The following is a 23,562-nucleotide window of genomic DNA, read 5'->3' as shown; positions in this document are numbered from 1 at the left end:
ATATCGTCGAACTCCTCCGTGCAGGATTTGAGGATTTTATTTGTGCAATAATAGAAGATGAGTTACTTTGTGGTCTTCATTACGTTCTGCAGCTATCAGCAGTCCTAGTTTTCACCCTCTCTGTATCCTTCCAGGACTGTTAAAATGTTGGGGGTGGATTCCCCAAGCAACAGTACAGATTTTGCTAAACGCCACTAGGGGTAGAAATGGAATTATTCAGACAGCGCTGGTTCACTCCCCCTGACTGCCTCTCCTCCATTCAACCGTGAGCTGAGATGTAAAGACACAGCTGGAGCTTCCAGATAATGAGTATGTAATAAAAAATCAACTTAAAAAACCTTACTAGGGATCCCCACACAAATATACATTTCAGGTCTCAAACTAGGACTTGACGGCATTTTTGTAGCCTCTAACAAGGCGAGTAATCATTTCCCTGTGGCTTTTGGACAGGAGTTACACTTGCAGTTACTTTTGCAAAATGTGCGCACAAGTTACCGAGTGTTTAAAGTAAATATTTATGGCAAAAGTGAAGCACAACTCATGACGCATACATAAAACCACACTCCCACCCCTAACCCCCTCCCCACCCACCCCCCTGCCTGTCCGGCTGCTTGCAAAATACTGGAGTTTAATGTTATGAAAGGCTCTCCAGACAATTAATAAAACTCTTGCTGTTGATGTTTGATCCTCAGTCGACTTTGTAGTGGCTTTAAGTCATCTGTTAACAAGATGTCGAAATTAAAAATAACGAGATCCAAGAAACCGCTGGGCCGAAGAGAAAAGACAGAGAAATGAGAGAAAGCAAAAGAGCTCTCTGATCCCACAGACCTTCTGATACTACAAAGAGTGAGAATGAAAGACGCTGGTTTTAAAAGCATAAAACTTCCCCTTTTAACATCGCGACTGGGAAAATGGATTTGAAAGGCCAGATCACACAACAGCACAGCCTCCTGCAGATCGTGCCTGCCTCTGCGAGCTGCCTTTGGTAAAATATGATGCAACTGCACTGTGCACCAACCTGTTTTTCTGTCCTTATTTCATTCTCCAAGACTTTTCCCACTTTTATTTCCAATTGCTAAGCCACAAAAGGATAAAATGAACCGAAATGGACTCCGGAGAAAAACAGGATACCATATGACAGCAGACAGTCAGTGTAATCACGCCTGGAGTATGAAAGGCCATGCCTGAGAGGGCATCACCCTAGAGCTCAGAGGAGAGCAATGTCTGAGGAAACCAAGACAGAGGCTGGAGTGAGAGCAGTTATTCTGTGCCTCAGTCCTTGTGTCAGAATGACCTGGAATTCACGATTCTTGCTGTATCTGAAATGACTTGCAGATTTTTGTTTTTAGAAACGCACACGCTGAAGTTTGAATTAAAATGTCCAGAAAATGCCCTACTTAGTTACTCTGTGAATACCGTAATATACACTGGATATTTGTATCAGTCTCAACTTCTAAGGGAAGATTTTAGACTTCCCCCCGTTCAAATCCTTAAGGTTTAACTTTCACCTCCTAATTATAAGCCAACAACTGGTAATTACAAGTTAGATTAAAAGCCATTTTTTATTGCGTTCTCAAATGCAGCTATTTGTGGTTGCGTTCTGGGACTTATTCAGTCTTTCGAACTGCAGTCAGAATGTGGCCAGTGCTCATTTCCCTGCGTTTGCTTTTCCAAGACATTGAAATAGACAATGGCCAAGCCTACAAAGGACTTGGGGCTTTTTCAAGGAAGACTGAGAAAAAGGAAGCCCTTTTCTCTTGGGGTTTCTTTCTTCTTGCTGTGGAACATGGTGGCATTGTGGGTTTTCTTTTATGTGTTTCTGTGGTCATTTTGTTTTTATCATTTTGGCAGAAAGCACAGAGGAGTCCTTCTTGTGTCCAGTTGGGCTGGGTTAAGTATAATCCAGCAAAGGTTTGTTGCTTAAGTACGCAGGGCCTGGTTGCAAAAACCCCTTAAGTTTTTTAAATAGATTCTTGTCCCCTTAATTCAGCTTTTGGCCTCAGTGTGTTCAGTTGCTTTGTGCAGTGCCTATAAAGCCAATTGACATTTAAGGGTAAGTGTAAGGAGCAATTCAGGTTTTGGTGTTTTATGCAACCTGCTAGGCCTTACAGAGCATTGTGATGCAGAAGTCTGTAATAACAGTGAATACAGTGTACCTTGGCTTGGACTCACTGGGCTCATGCTTGTTTGGCAATCAGGCTTCGGTTCTCAGAACAGGCAGTGTTGCCACAAATGCCTCAGTGAGGAGGAGGAAAAGTCAAGAGAATGAAGTTGAGAGTCTTGCCGAGATGTTGCAATGCCGCAGTGTAAAAGTACATGGTTAAGGGCCACGGGCTGTTAAGTCTCTGGTGCTCTGTACTACCTGCAGTGGCTGCAGTGGGATCGGACTCCGCCGCTCAGAGCAGAGGGCATGTTGTGCTTTCCGCCCTGCCTGCTCCCATCCGTCACCCGCTCCCTGATTGCTCTCTCCGGCCCGCAGGTGGCCGACTCCCGACGGTGGGGCAGCGTGACTTTTAACCCCCCTTTTAATCCCCTGTGTGGCCCCTGTGGTGCAAGCTGTGTGGCTGAGGGGGCAGGTAGAGAGTGCTAATCGTGAGGGAGAGTGTCTCTATCATAGAAAACTGTCTGGGAAGTCCTGGTTTTCCTGTCCGAAACTGTAACAAATTTCCAGAAAACGTTTTGCCCTCCCTCCTCAGGGCATTTACAGTAAAGCTTTTAAGCTTTAATCACTCATTTCTTTTGTTTTGATAGTGATTCGCAGATTTAATGTTAGCGGTTTTATTTTGGACTTTATTTACAGAGGTACCCGGACAGAATGTCCCTTTTAAAAGCTTTTTTGATGTCCCCCCCCCCCCCCCAAAAAATCACAATTTCACAACCCGAGCCAGGTGTTCCTACTCTTTGGTCAAGTACTTTCCGGAACTTTCTTACTCCAGAAGTTGACTTTGTCCTTGTCTTTTCTGGCTGATACATTCGTCACTTGAAAGCAAGTGGTTTATTTAAAAATTCTACTTACTGTATTTCTGCCGAGCTTCTTGTAAAAGCCCTGTTGCGTGTCAGTTTCGGACTCTGAGAGAATCACCGCCCTCTGTGAGGTCGGAGGTGCTGTAAGTAATTAAAAATGTGTCGGAAAAAGGGCCCTCTCTCAGTCCTTTAGAAGTAAAAAGTCTTTTTTTTTTACCATGAAAACAGACTTCAACAAAAGACCAACACAATTATTTCCACCAGCACATATTTAGAAAAGCACCTCTTTTTAAAGTTTCAAAAGGGATTAACACGGGCCACACAACATCACTGAAAAGTGAGCCTCTCCATTATTCTTTCGGGGAGCACAGCATTCTTCTGCTAATGCGGTGCCATTTAAACATCGTTAGTGAGTGCCACTGTTCTGCCAAGCCAGCGCTGGGTGGAGCTAAGGACTCTTGTTTCTCAGGCTGTGAAGGAAGGCGGGCAGGGGATTGTTGTACCAGCTACCCGGACTCCAAAACACCTTGTGCAAAGGGGTTTCTCACTTTATTCAGTCAGTACCTCTAACTCCTATTTTTCCTCATGTTTTTGTGCAGTTCTGAGAATCCTGTGGTTGCTGCTGTAGGTACTTGACCAATAATGGCATCCCCTGTTGGAAAAGACAACTTCGGGGCCCTGGGCATTCCATTAAGAGTTGGTGATTTGAGGGTTAACCTCCTAACGGGCCACTAGAGCAGTATATGTCAGACAAGAGCACTAGGCTACAGACAGCTTATCGCCATTAGTCACACCTGCCAGACGAGGGCTGTTTTCCTACAGCTCTGAGCACCACTGCACAAACTCTAGACTCCTCCAAATAGACTCCTCTTTTCCATGGGATGGAGGAGAGGAGGAAAAAAAGAGGTAACCTCGTAGCGTGGTGCAGTTTCTGTTACTTCTCCTCTGGTCGACAGACTGTACTGTAACGAGAGCCCTGATCTTGGGACGCCATTAGGCAAAGCAGAACAGGCGAGCAGATGGAACCAAACTGAATGAACATCGGCTACATGCAGAGATGGTCTGTGCGAAAAAACTAAAAGAAAAATGTTTGCAAAACTAGCTCCTTGTAGCATGCCCGGAGAGATCATAGAGCACGAGGCTGTGGCTGCACTGTCGTGCATTCTCCAGAAGGTTTTGTAGCGGGTACTGTCGGTCAGGATGACGTGAAGGAAACTGCCAGGGCTGGCTGATGAGCACACAGGACAGCGCAATGGCACTGGGGCCATGTGTGTGTCTTGAGTGGCTTTGAACGTCACATACTGTACTTTCAATCTGTGATCTGTTGTTAATTTGCAGTGTGTGTTATATATCATGTATATGACATTTACAGGCTGCTGGCTCCTTCACAAGGCAGCTGGTCTCTGATGTGGGCAAGTAAGGTTTATATTAAACTTTTCAACTGGGAATTCATCATTACATTGAGAGCCGAGAGATAGCAAACTGAATATGATGCCTCTACTTAGTGTTTCTGCATCACAGTGCTGTAAATTTAAGAAGCCAGAATGCAAGGATGTCTATCCTTTGATTAGTTACATTAAAAAAAAAACAGCAGTAGACAGATTTTCGAGGTAGGCTATGACAAGGGGGTAGACATTTCTCTTGCAAATTTCTGGTATTCATTATATGTCTGTAACAATTAATAACTAAGTAATGATTTGACTTTTGCTCCTTCCCAGTTGCCTCCACTTGTTTGTAACCATTCTTAGGTATATATTTATTCGTATTTATTCTTTAAGCAACTGGCATTTGAATGGACTTGTCTCTGTGTTTGCTGAGATAAAGGATATGTGAGCCCAGCAAAGCATAAACACATGGTGTGACTATAAACAGGGGTGGGGAATGGCGTAAATGTTGATTAAAGATGACACATTAATTTAGTATTAATGGCACTGAAACCACAACATTGTCCTGGTGTAAGACCTATATCTTTTGGCGCTGGAGTGGAAAATGACAAACCTGCTGTCAGATTTGACGAATTCCAGCTTGATCCGTATTTCAATCGTACTTGGAGCGGACAGGTAAGCGCGGGTGGGATGTTTTTGTAAAGCTGAAGAGAGTTTATCTGAAATCAGGCAGATACTCTGGGGTTTCACACCAGCAACCCTGTGATCAGCAAAATGCTAAGCATCCGTGCACGTCTGCGTGAGTTCCTTAACTTCCGTCCCTGCGCAAGCCTGACATCTTTTTGTTTTAAAGCGCTATTAACACCGGAATGATACGACTCTTGTTCCTGTAGAGTGTTTTAAAAGCCCTAGGAGCACTGCACAGATTTTAAAACTGTTTGCAGCCTTGCATCGCATTAGCTCACTCAACCTGACCTTTAATCTGGCCAGAAATCCTGAGACAGTAGCTGTCTGCAGGGTGATCTAGTGCTCCGTGGAAGGTTCTGAACAGCGGTGACTGCTCGGCTCAGTAATGGGGTGTGAATGTGCCCAATTACTTGTAAACCGGCCATCTCGGCAGCACAGTCACTTGCTGACATTAGATGAGGCAGCCAGCAAGATGACTTTGAGTGTCACATTCCACAGAAGAAGAACAGCAGATGTTACTTAAGTAAATAAAGCCAGCACTGCAATGCAGAAATAGGAATGCATACATTAGGGGATTAGAAACTGACACGTATTAACTGTGAAACCTTTCCGTTAGCACTGTACTGTAAGTATACGGGAGTCTGTACTAATTTTATACATTCTGTTAACTACTAGAAGGTGTTAACTGCAGTCTTTAAGAAAGGGAAATGAATAATCTGTTGTGCTATATATTTCTACTGTGTATGTGATTGGCCGTCTAGTTATATTTTGAATTAGTCATTACTTAAGTTGTCATTTATTAATTTTCTACAGTTTCTTCAATGACGATATATGAAGATTCATCCTCAGAGACTGGCTTGCTAGCGTGTTTTATATAAATACTGGAGATTGGCAGAATGGAAGAATATAATTTTTTTTCTCCTCCAATAATATCAGACCGTGAATGAATCTAGATAATATTTCCTGCTACTGTCCTTCAGTGTGCAGCACGCAGAGTTCACTGCCTTAAAAACATCTTGTCTCTCCAAAAAAAAAAAACTGCCCAGCTCACAAGTGAAACCAGAAAGGAAAGACTGAAATCCATTTGCGCCACTGTCAAAGTGCTGGAGTTAATTTGCGGCACTGTTGTCATTAGTACTTTCATTTTTACCTGTCTTTAAGAGTTGTAAAGCACACTGTGATGTGACGGATCAAAGACGACAAACTGGGCTGAGTTTGTGTTAGTCGGTGCCGCATGTAGAACTGGGGGAGCATCCATTAAACTGTCTGTTAGGGGTGTCTCTTGTCAGTCCGAAAGCTGTCACCTTTGGAAAAAGCCATGCACAGATCCCTGGGCACTGGGTTAATCCTGTGTATGTGTGTTTTAATTCTCTTTTCATTGCCTTCCCCCCCTCCTTCCTTGCCCTTCCTCTGTTTCTTTTTTACAGCTTGATATCTTTTGAGGATTTATTAGCTTTCTGACTGAGATTGTCTTGGGCCTTCCTCCCTTAGTTTTTAGTTTGCATGGTTGCTGTGACCCAGGAGCTTATTACCTGACCCCCATCAGCCCAGGGAAAGGCTCAGGGAAAGGCTCAGGGAGGGAGCAGATCTCAGAGGTTAAGCCTGCATCTCAGTAGGCTCGCCCCAGCCTTTCTCCGCGTGCCATCCCCAGCACTTCCAGCGCTTTAATTAAATTGCTGAGGCAGCCGGTGAGGAATGTTTGCTTTTATCTGCTCCCTCTTTCCCCTCCTTCTCCGGCCTGTGCACACCGTTTTGCTCCAAACGCATCTTTCCCAAATGTCACCAGCTGAAAGGCTGGCTTGGATTGCATTGCCGGGCTCCATAGCAAACTGGGGGCGTTTGCTGCCAATGTGCAGACAGGGCTTGCTCTCCAAACAAACAGAAAGACACCATGTGGGCTCCTCTCTGTACTCTTGTCTGAACGCCTGCGCCTGGTGTTCCCCTCGCGTCTTTGTAGTCCTAAACGTCCTGTCTGGCCCTCTTGTTAGGAAGACAAAACCAAAACCGAAGGTGGATCTGTTTCGAACACAACAGTACCTTTGCGCGGTATTTTTACTGGAACTGTTCTGCCTTGTGATCGGACACACGGCGTTGTCAACGGACAGAGATACACACAGAAGCAAAATATTACCATGTTTCAAATTAAAGTGCTATGCCGACAAAATGTTGGATGATTCAAAAAGTGCAAGGGGTTAGAATTTTTAACCCATCTGGCACCCTGGTCCATCTTAGATGTCAAGTCTGATTATTCGTGGCTTAACCTGTGAGGCAGTAAATGAACAGAAACCAGGAAAACAGACAAAAGGTAACCAGGAATCAAGTTAGTGTTTTAAATCTAACCAAAATCGGTAAGTCGTCTTTCAGTATCAGCCTGAGACAACGGGAGTCCAGGCCCGGGTCAGAAAAGAGAGAGAGGACGGACTGCCAGGGTGCCATTTCGATTCTCGAAATTCTGTGTTTGCAGCCGGGGTGCTAGCAAGGGAATTTGAAAGCCCCCGCTCAGAGCAGAAACAGCTTTTTCTTTCCCTCCTGAACGGAGAACGCACTGTATGCGCCAGGCTATAATATCACCTCTCACTTGTCGCTCGTGTACGCCGGGGAAGCTGAGAAATCGTCTCCGACAGCCCTCTTCAGAATCAATCACCTTATTCAGAGGATGATGCCGAGTCCAGGAGGACACTAACCCTTAAACCCCCCATTGTGAAAACCCTGAACACAGTACAGGGGCAGTACATCACAGTGCTGTTAGAATGGAGAGTAGTGTCCCCCAAATACCTTTCCAATGGGCAAAGCTTGGCACAGCAGGACTCCTTACAGATCTTTACATGCTGTGCGCTGGGATCTGAGCCTGCTCTCCCTTAGGATAACCTCCGCACGCACTTGCTTAAGTGTTATCCAGGCCGTGCTGACAGACTCGTGCAATTAGCATGCCTAGTCAACCCACACTCACGGAGGACTCCGATCGGGAAGCTTGCCGCTGCCATCGGGGTCTCTGCGGGGCATTTCAAATTCCTCACGATCTTAGACAGTCGTGTTGCTCACAACGGTAGAATTCGGACAGATTAAGACCAGGACGAGGGTCGCTTGCAATCAATTTTCTGCGGTTCGCGAGATCAGCGGCTTGGTAACACTTCGGAGCGAGCCCAGACTGCAGCTGAGATTTGTCTTACTGTTAAGGTCGACGTAAAAAATCACCTGGGCTTCGTCACTGTTTATTTGCTCTGCTCCCTGTTGACGTTTGATCCGCTGCGCTATCTGCATTCAACAGACTGTCAGCTTCACAGTAATGGGACGTAACCGGAGTACAGCACCTGAGTGAACGATGTCTTCAGAAAGATACATATTTTACTGACGATTTTTGCAATTTTACTTGTAATTTACTTTTATTTTAGCGTTGCAATTCTAGAGAGAATGAACATCCAAACATATCTTGTCCTCGGGAAGTCTTCTTTTTACACGCAGAAGTGTATCAATTTGGCGGCCAGTGACATCTGTCCCGGGAGTTTAACGACTATCCTGATTTTGCTCGACTCAAAAAACTCATCTGCTAAGACACCGGTGCTTCTAGATAGTTGCACTTCCTGAGCTAATGACAGGTGTGTTGAGCTGCACGATGGAATAGGAATTCGAGATAGTGGATCACCCTCCATTTCGTGACGTACTGTAGTGTAAAAACATCTCAAACATACTGGGAAACGCCACTCTTTCCACCGGGGTGATGGTTACCAGGGGCTTACCTTTCCCCTAGAGGTACTGAGTAACTGCTCCCTGCAGGAGCGGTCAGACAGGGGTGGGTTACACGCTGAAAAGGTTAACGGTTTTATTCACCTGACCGTGCTTGCGAGTGAGATACTGATGCTGATACTGAAGAACAACACAGCTAACAGGAAAGGTCTGAACTGAAAATACTTTGCCTTTCCAGGTGACCCCTCAAATTGCATCAGGTGCAGCTTTGAAACCAATTCACCAGATTTTCTGAAACTAACCTTTCTGCTATATTACTATTATTAATACTCCGTGGTTCCTTTTCCCTGCTGTCCAACCTTGAGCCAGAGCCAGATACGGTCTGTCCGAGGCGTAAAAGCGCCTGCAAGGCGCAAGTCTAATGGTTTCCTTTCAGGTGAACTGGGCAGGGACTAGACTTCAATTTCAATAAGTGCGCGTTCAATAAATCATCGTTTATACCATTGTGCACACGTGTACATGCGAAATGGTTCCGAGTCCAATGTGAACAACTCCTGGACTCGGTAAAGTTCGGGTTTTTACAGTACATCTTTGGGGTATCTGTGCAGCACGAAACGGACCCTGAACTACAGTAAGTTTATGTTCTTATGTGTGGGTTTTAAGCAAAGTGTAACTAAGGAGCCGTTTAGTTATTACCAAACCAGCCTCAGAATTAAATCTGTTTTTTTTTAAACCTCTTCAACTCGGTAGGGGAAAGTTAAAGGAATGCGCCGCGTATTAGTGAGCCGGGTAACTTTACAACTCGCCAGGCACCTTAAGAATGTGGCAGTATAAAACGTGCCAATTATTTTAAACATTTTTTAAAAAGGAAAATCGCTAGATTCCTTATTTCCCCTTGCAGGGTTCCATGTGCACTTTTCTGTCGTTCTTTGCCTTATTAAATCAGTGCAATCGAAGGCTTAGCTTACTTGTTTTAACAGCAGCTTTGAACATGACGCAAGATGCCAGTTGCCCTAGGGTAAACGCCGGTTCGCATCAATCACTGTTCGGACAGATTTGTCTTTAACAATAACAGTCGTTGGTTGTGGTGATGAAGTTTTTCGAACGAAGTGCAGAGCGCACTTTCTATTGAGAAGAAAAATAGTCTCAGAATTAGCCTCTCAAGTGCTGTCGAGAGGTCACCTAATTCCTGTCTTTTATTGAAAGCTACTCTCCTACCTTTTTGTCTGTACTGGAGTACCTATTCTTAAAACCGATAAATGACTTGGTTTGCGACGCAAATGGTCACATTTCTTGTTTTGCGCGCTGATAGTCGCGTTCGTTTGCAGAAAAAAAAACCTCATTCTATATCCCCTGAATCCCATGATATAAATTCAGGTCGCTCATAAAAAAAATACTTTAAATGGCTTCTTTATGCACCGGCTTAAAAAATGGAATTAAAAACCGAATAACAACAGTTAATCTCATTTGTGAGTCGTGTGACTAAACAGATTGTATTTTTTTTCTCCAGTTACGTAAAATGCACGAAGAAAGCTGGCGAAGTGAAGAAAGACATTTAAATGTTTCTGTAACACCCGAGACAAATTAATAGTTCCTTTCCCCAGCAGTCGCGTGTAGTTCACAGAGGAGCGATCAGGGAATATCGAAGTATGTTATTCGGCCCGACTAAATACAGAATTTACAGTACTTTGGTTGCGCTATATCTATCGTTTTGTGGTCGGATTTGTGCGACTTCTTCTCATTATCTCTTCACCGCGGAATATTTTAAGATGCGGGCATGTTTGTTGCGGTTCCAGAGGAGTTTTGTTTGCATTTTAACACTTTTTCAATTGAAACAAAAAAGGCCTTTTTTTTCTATCCAAATGCTACAGTAATTACACGTTATCCGAGTGCCTGTGCAATCTTATCTGGAAGACGATGTCCTTGTTATTTGTGGTTATTTTACTGCTGAGCGTGTTCGGTGTGTAGGTAATACTTGCACAGTAGTTAGTTTGTACTTCGAAAGCTTCAGATAACTCGCGCATTAGTGCCTGACTTATCTTCGTTCATTACGTATATTGGCATTGTAAATATTTGATCCTTGGAGTACTGTAGGTACAAAATACCTGTGTTATTAAATGCCCTTAAGACTTAATGAAAAACGTAAACTGGAGTTTTACGCGTTATATTCCACATGCATTTCCAGCCCGAGAATGGACTAATAATGTTGTTTTGTCAGACAGCCTTCCTCCCAACATTACAGTTAAAATGATTAAATACATTTTACAACACATTTCGTCCTAGTGGGCAGTATCTAGTTATTAGGACAGTATATAGTATATGGGTATTCTGTCCAGTCCAGAATAACCTGCTTTGATTAATACACATTGAAATTATAACAATAAACGGAGTAGTCAAGAAAACATTTGAAGTGGGGAAACTTACCGAGGTCAGAAGCAGAACGCGAAGAGTGGAACTTTGGCGACGTGAATTCGTCCACGAATTTTATCCACGAATTGGAACGTAAATGGGTGACAGAAAGAAACGCACTCGGTCAGAGCAGTCGTGTTCAGATTTCTTCTGTGTCCATGATAAACTTGCAAGGGTCTCAGTGCGTTTGTCTTCAGAAGCCGGAGTGACTCCCAAATGACAGTACATGGGGTTTTTCCTTGATGGGTCAGTGTGTAAAAATGTGCTGAGTGTCCCGGGAAAGGAGCAAGCGACTTGCTTTCAGGCTAAACAATAGCGCTTTATTGAACTTGGAGGGCTGAGCACTTTAAGACGAGTAGGGGCGGGGCGAGAGGCCAGGGAGGGTGGAGCCTGAAGCCCTCCGAACCCACTCTCTGGGCTCTGATTGGACAACCGGGCCTTACCTTCAAAGGAAGGGCGGATCAATGGAAGAAAGTTACAAATGTGATTTAACCCGTTACTCATTCATGTCTCCGGCTGCAGAAAGAGCGGTTCGTTCAAGGAAAAAAAGTTGTAGTCTTTCTGTTGCAGTGAGATCAGGTTTAACTGTGATAATAATACAATATTTGAACTCTTATAGCAGAGAACAAATACGCTCTTATGAAGTGTACTCTACGAAGCCCAATTCTGACCCGTACGTTCATTATCTGCTTAGCTGAGAATTGGCAGTATTTTCAAATACAAAATCGACTGTTTTATGTGACTTCTTTTTTAATTTATTTTATTACACAGTACTTTTAAAGTTGTTTTGTAGTTTTTTTCTCCACATCTTGTACATTCGTGTTGCAAAAGTCCACGCCAAACATTTCAAAACCTTGTACCCTCACACGCGCTTAGAATGCGAGCCCTTATCTCTTCAGATAAATTCGGGTATGCAGCGTGTAATAAGACTATACGGCTACATGTGCATTTTCGACCTTAAAACGATTTATAGTTTAGAGGTTAGTGCACATTTTTAAAAGCACAACTATTACCGTGACACATAATCCGAGAGGCGCTGGGATACAAGAACTTCGGAGAGAAGGTTGCAACTTGCTTCGGACTAATTGTTATAAACCTTTTGGATGAACATGTTTTCAGACAAGTGCAACATTTCTAAATACAACAGTGAAAGTACTGTAAAATGCATAACAAAAGACAATTGCAAGCCCTTTCTCGCAACATTTATACATGCATTGGGTGAAAATTATTTCAAAAGTTTCTCATAGTTTTAAAATCTCCAAGGATTTTTGAGCATGTTATTTTTTTTCACGTGTATTTTTTGTTGTTGTGGGCTACAATACAAGAAAGACATCAGTATTTTAGAAATCTAACCCACTGCAGCTTAGATAAAGAAATCATAATGAAATGGCTGAATATATATAGAAAAAGAAGGTAAACACAAGTATGAAGACTTCACAGCCCAAACGTTATGTTATAATTCTTTTTTGCTACCTTTCAAAGTGAAATTAATCTCTACATGTTTTTTTTGCTGCCTACCCACTGACGCAGATCCTCATTCGAACCCCTAACAATGTACAACATTAAAATTACACCACAGATATGATCTACAACATATTTATCTTCAATGTATTTATTGTACGTTACTATTTATCATGTACGGTTTTGTGATGTGCTGTCTAGGTTGTGTGGTGCTGTCTGTCGTACTGTCGTCTGCTATACTGTGCATGTCGTGAGAGATTGGCACGAATAACAAATTCTAGTGCACATGTACATGCCTGTATGGCATTAGACTCCTTTAACTCTAGATGTGCACCTGACTTTCCAAAACACCAACTCATCATGAAAGTAGAGCTTCATTATGGTGTTCAAACTGATGTTGTTTCACCAGAAAGATGGAAGTTCATTAATTGTTCTGCAAATAATTGGAATTTGCAGATCTGTGGTAGTGCACTCGATTTCTGCCCTCTCTCAGTCAGACTGCTTTTCTGCTTGACTGCCCTCGCACAGTCAGGAAGGGAAGTCGCCAGGAAACAAGCAAAGGTTCATTCCAGGCTAAAACGTACATGTAGAAAGAAGAGACAGAACACTACTCACACCTGAAGAAGACTCAGCAGCAGAAACGTAGTGTTTCTTCTTTGGTTTTTGTATTTGTGGCCAACACGCATTGACATAGCTTCCCACCTCAACTTCAGATCCTCATAAACGGAGTTTATACAGTATATCAAAGTTAAGGAGGGATGACAATAGCCAAATTCAATTAGACTCCACTGTCAGTAAAGAGCCATCAGTCCTGTCATCGTTTCCTCTCCTAAATCACTAGAAATACTGGACGTGATCCCCTTCTGTTCCTTGCACACGTCTCCGGCATCTCTCTCTCCACCTCTGCAGCTGCCCCTTGGTCACCCCTCACTCTGTAGGGGGGTCCCAGCCTCCTCGTCCCCCGGCCAGGAGGTCAGCCCTCAGCCAAGCAGGTTAAGCCAAATTTTGACTGAACGCTCTATAATCCTTTCAGTACCATTAATTCCTGGGGGCTGTTATTCCTAGTGAATAAGAAGTTGGCAGGTTTAGCCCTATTGTAAAGCGACAAATGATTTATGTACGATGATATAGCAGGATGCATCTTGTCTACTGCAGAAATCTGGCATGGTCACCCATGTGCGGTTCTGTGCATCGTCGGAGTGATTCTTGCACAGGCTGGTGAAAGATGCAGATGTGTTGAATTTGACAACTAGGGTCAGCAGAGGAAATGTGTTCCAAACCTCAAATATCATTGATATCCGTTCACTCCCCACATTGTGATGGTTGAATAGTACTCTGGCGTAAATTGTGTTCATTGTTTCTCCCTTTTAAAGTTCTGTGACGACCTCGGGATGGAAGAGGCATAATAAAAAAAAAATTAATTCACAAACGGGCGTCTTGTCCACTGCACATGTTTGTGGGTTATTGCTTTGCAGTTCTGCTTCAGCAGCTCAATATGCACACACTATTATTCTATTATTAAATCTCTTCGATTCTATTTCAGGTGTAATTATTCATTTTAACTTTCGCAAAGTATTTTGCACTGTTTCTCTCCATTAATGCAGTCTGTGTTTATCCAAAGGTGAATTGAGTCATGACAAGTGTTTGGTGTGTCATTTAGAGTCACAGTGGTGCAGAGTTATATAGTGGATGGGTAGGTTTGGGCCTGATGTGTTGTACGTCTTAATTATGCAGTTTATGCCCAATCCCCTCTATATACACACCCATCTTATTGAGAAGGGTTAGAATCACTGCAATTAAAAGATGATATTACATTTTGGCTCGGCAATCTTGTATAATTTTGTGAATTGAAAGATTACATTTGAAGTTCAAATTTCATGAGTTTTAAAACTCATGTTTGCAATATAAGTTGTCTCCGAAATGCACACACACACGCTCGCAAGAATGTCCATAGACACATCTGCTGTGCATTACAGCAAGTGGTGGGAAGAGAGCTAAATTTGCGTGCATAATGAAGGGTGCCAGATAAAGCCCATGGTTATTGGTGCTCCTGAATGGTAGTTCACAGCGATAAAGCTCAGGCTACAAGGTTGAGAGCTGAGGACGGAGACTCTTACACAACTAGCATGTCTTCCCATTCCCCCAGTGAAAACAATCGGTCGGAGTTTTCCCATTATAATGAGCCCAGTCCGTGTGAAAGACTTACTGCAATTGTGATTATTGCTTCTGCTATAACTGTTCAATACTGCTGCTTCCACTAGCACCGGTGTGATTATACTGCTGTCTTAATACTGATGCAGCTGCTGTGACCCCTGTTTCTCAATAGCGGTACCAGCCTTGCTGCGGCTCCTACTTCTGCTGCAGCTCTTTTCGAGGTGACTGCTACTCCCTTAACATGACTTCTGCTCCTACTTCCCTTATTGTCCGCTGCTGCAGTTATGTTAAATAAATGGAAACTGAAATCTAAAAAGCCAATAAGGTGAAATGCCTTTCGCATTTCTGACAACAACATGGATGGGGTTGTTTTTCGTTTGTTCAGAACCGGCCAAGTTCCCGGTGCCAGGTGTCCATTTAAGTCCGTCCCCCTGCTTTGGTGCAGGCCGTGACCCGGCACGGTTTACCTGGTTTGATGTGGCTTGCCAAGACTTAGTAACCAAGGTATCACCCAGAAGGCTCCACCTCACCCTGGTGAAGCCAGACAGTTGTGTTTTGCAGCTTTGTTGAAAAGCACTCGTTACCTAGAACTGTTTCATCATTATTACTGCCTGAGGGACAGGTGACGGGAACATGCATCTTCAGTTAGGTGGACATGAATTGTTTTCCTTGTTATTTATTTTACTCTCTTTCTGCCTATTAACGTTGGCTGGGCAGAAATAGCTTGAACTGGTCCCAGTAAACCTCAAGGCTATAGGGCTCCGGTGGAGGTTTCAATCAGATGAGCCCCAGATAAACGTTTCGTACCTGAAATTCTTAAGTAAGAGCAGAGCAGTTTAGCTGTGAATCCGCAAAATGACGCTGAACGGAACAATCCATACATCTGATGTCCGTATCTGCAAATAATGTATCATACGTTCTCTCAATAAATCGGGAGGTGTCAGCCACAAGATTCTTCATTGCTCGTGTGTGTGTACATACATACAGAGTCCTGCATTTTTAAAAGCATTTGTGTTATGGGCGAGCTGTGAAAAAGAGCCTTAGCGCTTCAACACTTTTGTGTGTGGCTTTTGCAGCTGTGACCCCTGCAGAAGAAAATGTGCCGAATTCCAAGACTCAAAATGTTGTTATGATGCAAGTTTTTAGGAGAGGAGGCCGCAAGTCCCTACATGTTAGTATTCAGTATGTGCCTTTTTTGTGGTTTTGAGTAGGTCATGTTTGCATGGTCTTGTGTGACCTGGAGGCTGTGATGTTCAGCCTGTACTATTACAGTGTGGACAGATCCTTACATTTCAGATAGTCCTCACTGGAACTGTCTCTTACTGTCAGGTGTCAACCTCACTGTGTTCACTCACTTATTTGATGGCAATGTAGTGCTTACAAGCCCTGTTAAAATCATGATTCTTTCGGCCTCTTTGGCTGAGGTCACTGTTGCAGAATCTACAGGTGACCCTTCTTTATGTCGAAGAATACAGCCAACTCCCCAGTTTGTCAGCAGTGTCTAGTTCCTGTATTCAATTAAGTCTCAGCAACAGGCAAGGCGGACGAGAGGAAGCAGTATTTTTCTGCTGACGAGAAATGTTGACTTGGTGACGAGAGAAATACTGACAGGGCTTCTTTTTTAAGCCATAACCTTGTGTGAACTTGTGTGACGGAATCGGCTTTGGATTTGAAATGAGCGAAAGAGCTGCCCAGGGGGGTGAGAAAGAAGGATCTCCCCGTACTTCCGCTGGGAGATTGAATATCTAGAAAATAATGGATTGACCAAATGTAAAACAATTCTTAGCTGGCGTTTTTGACCAGTTTCCTCTCTGCTTAAGGTCAAGAGCTTCTCGTGAAACCATCTGCGAGAAGTTAGCATGCACTTATTGTAACGCCATCAGAAAGCCGTGCTGGAATAACTGTCGTGATGATGCAGTAAATAGATTTTTGACAGTCACCAGAGGCAATTTCTGTCACATCCGCCTTTTTTGTGTAAGTGGGTTTCATAAATGTGTCAAACTTTTGCTGTTATCCGGCGTATCCATTTTCACTCTTGCCAGACGGATTTCGGATTTTTGTATCATCTTTCTTCTTAAAAACCTCCGGGCGGTGGACATAGGAAGGAGGTGACGAAGAAGTCTAATGAGCGTCTTGGAATGTGACTCAGTAATCAGATCCCCACTTCTGTGAAGCTCATCAGCTTCTTGTTGCCTATTAATTTAACATTGGAAGCTGGAGCTCAGTTCAGGTGGGCTTCACGTGAGGTATAATCCCAATGAGCACCACAGGGAGAAAAATCAAGCCCTTCTTCTCCAGCCCATGAGATGACTGAAATGATCACAGTGCTTTCTATGGGTAACTTTTGTACATTTTCGAACTGGCACGCACTTTGCCTTGTAGATGAGAACATGTAAGGGCCGTGATAGATAACAAGATCTGCCAGAGAAAGAAAAAGGCTACTTTAAGCAAAGTAATCACACAAGCGAGGCATTTAGCTCATCTAACTTGTTTGGCAGTTTAGTAGCTCATTGATCAACGATCTCGTCCACCTGCTTCTGAAAATAAACAGGGTATTGGCTTCAACAAGGTATACAGTACCTGGGTATGCCTGCCATTCTCCCATCACTCTTTCTGTTAAAACGTGAACCCTGTTCTCTGTTTTGATACACTTTAGTGTAGCTTGCTCTTGTGTCTTCTGGATCGTGTTTCACTCGATCACATAGCAATCCCACCCCTTGACTTTGTCACGGACTTTGTGGATTCTGAATACTTTTCAGGCCCGCTCCTAGTGTTCTCTGTGTAAAACAAGAAATGTTTAGTTCCTTCAACCTGTCAGTGTAGGACTGTGTAGTACGACCTGCTGTTCATTGATTTACGTGTATAAATACTGTATATTACACCCAGATTTACTGTGGTGCTGGGTGAATCTCTGGCTATAAATCTGTGCTGAGTCCAACATGACTAGGCCAGTTCTGTACCTGATTAAGGGTTGATACTGTAGATGCACTCCTCTGCCTGCTAATAGTAAAAATTCTTCAAGGCAATGCATAACGTATGGGGGAATGGAGCGTATGTATCTTCCCAGCGTTCAAAGAAACTTTTACAGTATATCCCCCCAATAATGTGGTGGTTGAAGTACAGTACAGTAATTGTACCACAATGGCAGCCATCATGTTGTCCGATAATACTGTCAACTGAGCACTTCAGTTGCGTCTACAGTTCCATAATTGTCAAAATGTACTGAATCACTGTAGTATCGTATGAAGTATCTTGTGGGATTTCATGTTGTATTTCTTGTATTTTTCTGTACTTGTCTGCATGTCTTTTCTTTTTATTGCTGAAGATTATGAAGCGATATTGCCAATTGAATGTAATCGAATCGAATTAGAGATGACCATGACCTGTGTCCCCAGTGCTCAGTGGAAGGACACACCCCTGGCAGAAGGACACTGATGTTGAGCCGGCACATAGAGAAGAGATCAGACTGCTGTTAGGTCTCAGGGTCTGAGTTCTTCAGCACACTGGGCCTCCCACAGTCTCCCACAATTCTTGATCCTTGTCCATTGCTCACCATGTTTTCCAGTGGTTCTAGACGCTGGGAGATATTGGAGATGGTGTCCTGGGTCTCCCTCACTTCCATCTTCATTTTCTTGCTTCCATCCAAGCTTACTGGAGCCACGGCAAAACAAGTCGACTTTGGAACAAGAACGGCCTTAAGATTAGCTCCCAAACACATTTACCAAACGACAGCTCCAGTAAAGGGGCACAGTGCACGAGTCAGGCTTTGTCAGAAGCAGCGCTGCAATGTTTGTGTGTACAATGTGTTTTACACTGATGTAGGCCATGCTTTGCGGCTCAGTTTCATCTGTCCGTTCTGAAGTGATCCCCATCGCTACAGATTGGAAGTGCACAAGGACACGTGGGAGTCTGTTGTGACAAGCGCCCTGCGAGACACTGAGGATCAGGTCGCTGTCTGGGAGTGAGTCTAGGGTTCAGGGTTTCGGTCTTGCCTTGTTGAAAGACTGGGCAGCTCAGGCAAGGTGAGTCCAAGCACGCATACTGTAACACTTTTCTCTCATTAAGATGTAGCTGAGGGACATGTCTTATGGAATCCCTTACTGAATTCCTTTTATTGTCCCAGATGGGAAATTTGTTTTACAGGCAGGTGAAAGACACAATACAATACACAATACATTTAACACCACATGAACCCATTGACAATAAACATACATGTATAAAGGGAAAGAAAAAACTATAAAGTAAAATATACAATCAGTTGTCCAAATAAGCAGGTTAGTGGCCCAGAGAATAAAAAATAACTTAATTCTATTGCATTTGAATCTATGTAGCCTAAATCGGCTCCCAGATGGAAGGGGCTCACATTCATTGTGCAAAGACTAACTGTTCCTCGCTAATTCTTTGTGCTGTGCTTCCTTCTTGTCCTGTTATCATTTAGATACAGTATTACCTTTTAAAATGATACGTTCAAAGAGGCCATGAATGAAATGAATGAAAGACGCCAGGTCTTTCCAGTGGTCTTCTGGCCTCGCTGGGCAGGGGTGCACTACGAGGATCAGCAGTGTTCTGTGATCAAACAGGGATTTCCCTGCTCTTGCAGAAGAGTCACTTTTTCACTGGGTGAGTGCTTCTGCTACCAGTAATCCCGCTGGATAGGTAAGGCCAGGAAACACCTATCACTCAGTTTGCGTGTTCAGTGTGCCGAACTTTGAATGCCGAGCACATCAAATTTCCGAAGACCAGCAAGAGAGCTGAGCTGTTATTCCTTTCCCCCCTTTTCTGCCCCTCGTATATATGTTTGATCGAATCTTTCTCCCATTCGATGGTCCGCTAAAGAAAGCCGTCCTTTCCTGGAGAGGGTTTGAAGTGCGAATCTCGCAGCAGCGGCTCAGAAATGTTTTCCATTGAATTTTGCGAATCCGCAGAAACTTACCCCAAAATCAAAAGGAGGAGGGGACCCTGCATTGACCTTCCCACATAGCGGAAATGGCTTTTTTTCCCCCCTGCTTATTGCAGACTGTGGAGATGTGGTATGTAAACACTGTGGGATGGGGGGTAGTGGGACTGTAGCGTAAATCACCATCGCTAAAACATGCAGAGCAGCCCCTTCTGCACAGTCCACTGCCAATCGTTTAGTATCATAAAATAAATTCCAGAGTGGAATTTCTGTGTCCTGTAACATCGCCCAGGGGATACAATAACAGCTTTATGATGAATCAGCCCTCCAAACCTTTGCACACAGTTTTCCAGCCTTTCTTGTTTTTCTTTGGTCAGGAAAAAATGTCTCCAGCTTCCCTCTCCCTCTCTGTAGCTCTTTTCATTTTGTTGTATTTTGTTTTAGTATTTTTCCCCCCTTCTCCTTGGCTGTGTTTACCTTAGAACACTCTTATCTGATTCCTGAAGGTCAGTTTGCCTGTGTGCCCGGGACTTGATCCCTCGCTAACTAACCATTCCCACTTCATTCTCAGGCTTTTAGTCATAATACTGGATCTTAGTCAGGAGCTTGCTTTATTTATAGAATACTGCTTTCGATAATGGACTTTCCACCTGGACCTATAGCTGAGGCATGGCCATTTCTTAAAAATGCTTCTGGTTGTTCTTTCACTTTTTTTTAAAAAAAAGAAGTAAATTCAGGTTTCGCCCCCACTGGGTAACACATGAGTAAGGCCTGGAAATTGCTGACTTCCATAGCTGGCCTGCGGTACGACACGTTTTTATATGTGTTTCTTGAAAACTGATTAGAAATAAAACTGCATGATCATTTGGAATGCTGCTGTTATTCTTATATAGTAATAAAACAGTCCCATACTTAAAATCTATCCCTAAAGATAAATCCTAGAATGCAAAAGTTACTTTTGCCAAGAAGATATCTAGTGTAAAATATAAGGGCTGTACTGCAGATCTCATTGGTGACTTCATTTCATTGAAACTTCCTTCAGCTAACAGGACCATAATAGCAGGACCAACTGAATGGTTCTGCTTTCTCACTTGGTGCCTCCTGTCAGTCTAATTCAGTGTAAATGCCCAGTTTTGGTCACTAATGAATTTGAGTTGGTTTGACTGTATTGAACAAAACAGAGCACAGGCATGATAGCCAGACCTAACGCTTCCTGCATTGACTGTTTTAAAGACTGAAGAATCAAAGAATCATCCATTCCCCTTAACACAGTCCACTGACGGAAACATAAACACATAAACCTTGCTTTGTTTGTTTGTTTTTTCCTTCCAATAGAAGTATCGCTTGAGGAGTGTTGATTTAAGGGCTTCTAGACCTGCAGTCCTGGACTATTTCACCACGGTCACACCTATTTTGAACTGACAGGCATTCAAATTTTAATACGCTTTCTTTAAGAATAAGATACTGTCTGACTGTGCTGCAGGGCAGCAGTTTCTGCGTAAATGTTGTTGTGTTTTTCATGAGAGGGTTGAAGAGAGTTCCCTTTCTTGGGGTGATGGATTCCCAGGTTGTTGTGGGCAATCCATGCTGTTTTGTGGAGGTCCCACAGGAGTCCCCATGTCCCAGCTTGGCGTATGGTCCCCATATCCCAAAATGTGGAGCGGTTATTCGTGCAAAACTCTCATGCCCGAGCAGCGTAGCCCAGAATCAAGCGGGTTGACTTGTGTCTCTTGCTGTAGCTTGGCGGAGGCTGGGGTAGGTGACAGTTCATGGCCGTGATGTTCCCTGACCCCTGGGTGAACTGAGCTCAGAGAAGGGAGAGGGGTAGCTGTGTTTGTGGATACAATTCTGGGGGGGGGGTGGGAGCTGCTAACACAGGGTCTCTTTAGGGATCTGTTTGCGAGAGAGCGAGGAATTCCGGCCGGGGGGAAGTGACAGCGTGCGCAGAGAGCAGAGAAGTCGGGCCTAGTGCCTCTGGCCTGTGAGTGTGAGAGGTTTGGTGGGAATTCTGTGAGCCCCCTCCCACTCCAGGCCACCCCTGGGACACCCTGGGAAACACAATTTGGTTTGTGTTACAGACATTTAAATGTACTTAAGGTTGTTTTTAATGGATCCTCACTACCCGCGCGGCCTCTTTCAGACCACCTGCCTATGGGAGGCCGGTTCCCACTTGCTCCCTTGTTGCCGAGTTATAGGGCATTTTCCCTTGTCAGGTCCGTGTTATGGCAGCATTTTCCCCTTGTAAAACAACCGTTTTTCCCTTGTTTTCAATTCTCGCCTGACGCTCCCTCTCCTGACAATTATCTCCCTCTCTCTGCTGGCCGCAGTCTCACACAGGACTCTCTCTTGAACAGTACGGGAACAGTGAAGAGAAAAGAAACAACACCAAAAAAAAACCATATCTGTGGTAGTAATTATGGCTCTTTCACAGTGGGCTAAATTTTCTCACACACGTTTTACTAGACCAGCTAGACTGGAGCTCTGTTTCACCTCCCATTCATCACGGTCCTCACCTAATAAGCTCAGACTTTCTTAGATTTTGATTTCTTCAGAATAAACTCTTTTGTTTAACAAATAAAGGATATGTTTCCTTGTTAAGCCTGGAGTAACTTTGGAACTTTATTTTCCTTTAACAAAAAGTACAAGCCAAGAATATGCAGCGCAAAATTGCTGTATACACACACTGTAAATCCATGCCCTGTAAATGCTGTACATTTCATCTTCTAATGATTTTCATTTATCCAGTAGATTCAGAAGGCTTACAGAAGCCCCTGAAAGACATTTTGTTGACTAACACAGATAGGCAAAGCTCATGATGTCATCCCTTCTGTGAAGGGTAGAAATGAATAAGTTGTGCTTCAGGGTTGGTTGACATCTTGTGGTTTTCATTGATAACGTAGAAATTGATTTACAAGATTGGAGTCTGTCAGTCAGAAATGAGTGCCGTCCATCATGAGTTTAAACTGTAAATAGACTTAACAGCTGAAAAATAACACAAAACCTCCACCAGACTCAACAACCGAAAAGTTAGGAGAACACGCAGGCTTGGTCAGTCACTGATTGCATGCTTGTACATTGCAGCTCATTCCCTACATGTTCTATAGTAGAATGTCTGTGGAAAGAGCTGAAGACAGCAGATCTTTAATACAGATCACACAATCTGAAGGAGCTGGATTGGTTCTGCATGGAGGAGTGATCAAATACCCTTTTAAGAGCCCTTGAGATTATCAAAGCCTAAGGAGGATATACAAATGATTGATTTCTGGGGTAAGAATACATTTCAAATTTTAGATGTACAACTCCTAAGCAGTCAGTTCATTTCTAACCACTTGGATCCTTGGTAAAGTGGCTGGAGTTTTTATTTTAAAAAAGCAAAGGGCTTTGGACGATTTGCTGGCATGTGTCTCTTCCCTGTCAGGTGTTTGTTGTTGGATAATTAGGCTCATGTCAAAGTCAAAAAGAAAGCCAAAGACAATTCGGTTAAAGAAAAGCAATTTTGAAGCAGGGTGAAAAGAAATATTCAATCAGAATAATAGCAAAGAAAATGTGTATGCTTCTGCCTTCTGATCCAAGACGGGAGGCGAGGCTTCTAAAAATAGCAGCCACAGTTTTTTTTTGTTTTGTTTCCAAGAAGGAGCTTCCACATCTTAGCTTTTTTTAAAAGCAAAGTTTCAGATTAAACCCATAGAGATCCCCGTTTCCATGTCCTTATCATCTTTTTTTAATACGTTGTGGTTTCGCTTTTTTAGCCTATTAGGAGGAAGCCTGGGAGCAGCACGGCATAGTGGGTAAGTCTCTAGAGGTGGTTGTGGGTTCGAGCCCCAGCTGCAGACACTGCTGCCGTAGCTTGAACTATGGAGTTGGTTCTGTGATGGACTGGTGTCCCGTCCAGAAGGTGGGGATCACATGATCTCTCTTCTC

The 23,562-nt window shown here is 43.5% G+C and overlaps 2 protein-coding genes across 4 annotated transcripts in view; one reads left to right on the top strand and one right to left on the bottom strand.

Annotated features, from left to right (window-relative positions):
• Positions 1-11,463, bottom strand: part of vasnb (vasorin b) — a 37,176-nt gene extending 25,713 nt beyond the window's left edge. The window contains exons 1-2 of one of the 2 annotated variants that reach the window (XM_088612439.1): positions 11,145-11,463; positions 3,017-3,105 (exon numbers count right to left, since the gene is read on the bottom strand). The gene's annotated coding sequence lies outside the window, so the exon portion shown is untranslated. The remainder of the gene's footprint in view (positions 1-3,016; positions 3,106-11,144) is intronic. The other variant, XM_088612438.1, reaches the window with a different exon arrangement.
• coro7 (coronin 7) overlaps positions 1-23,562 on the top strand; it is a 190,661-nt gene that overhangs the window by 125,113 nt on the left and 41,986 nt on the right. The gene's annotated exons all lie outside the window — the stretch shown is intronic.

Source organism: Lepisosteus platostomus, chromosome 19, assembly GCF_059453375.1.
Source record: "Lepisosteus platostomus isolate fLepPlt1 chromosome 19, fLepPlt1.hap1, whole genome shotgun sequence".
Classification (NCBI taxonomy): domain Eukaryota; kingdom Metazoa; phylum Chordata; class Actinopteri; order Semionotiformes; family Lepisosteidae; genus Lepisosteus; species Lepisosteus platostomus.
This window is presented reverse-complemented; position numbering and strand designations above follow the sequence as displayed.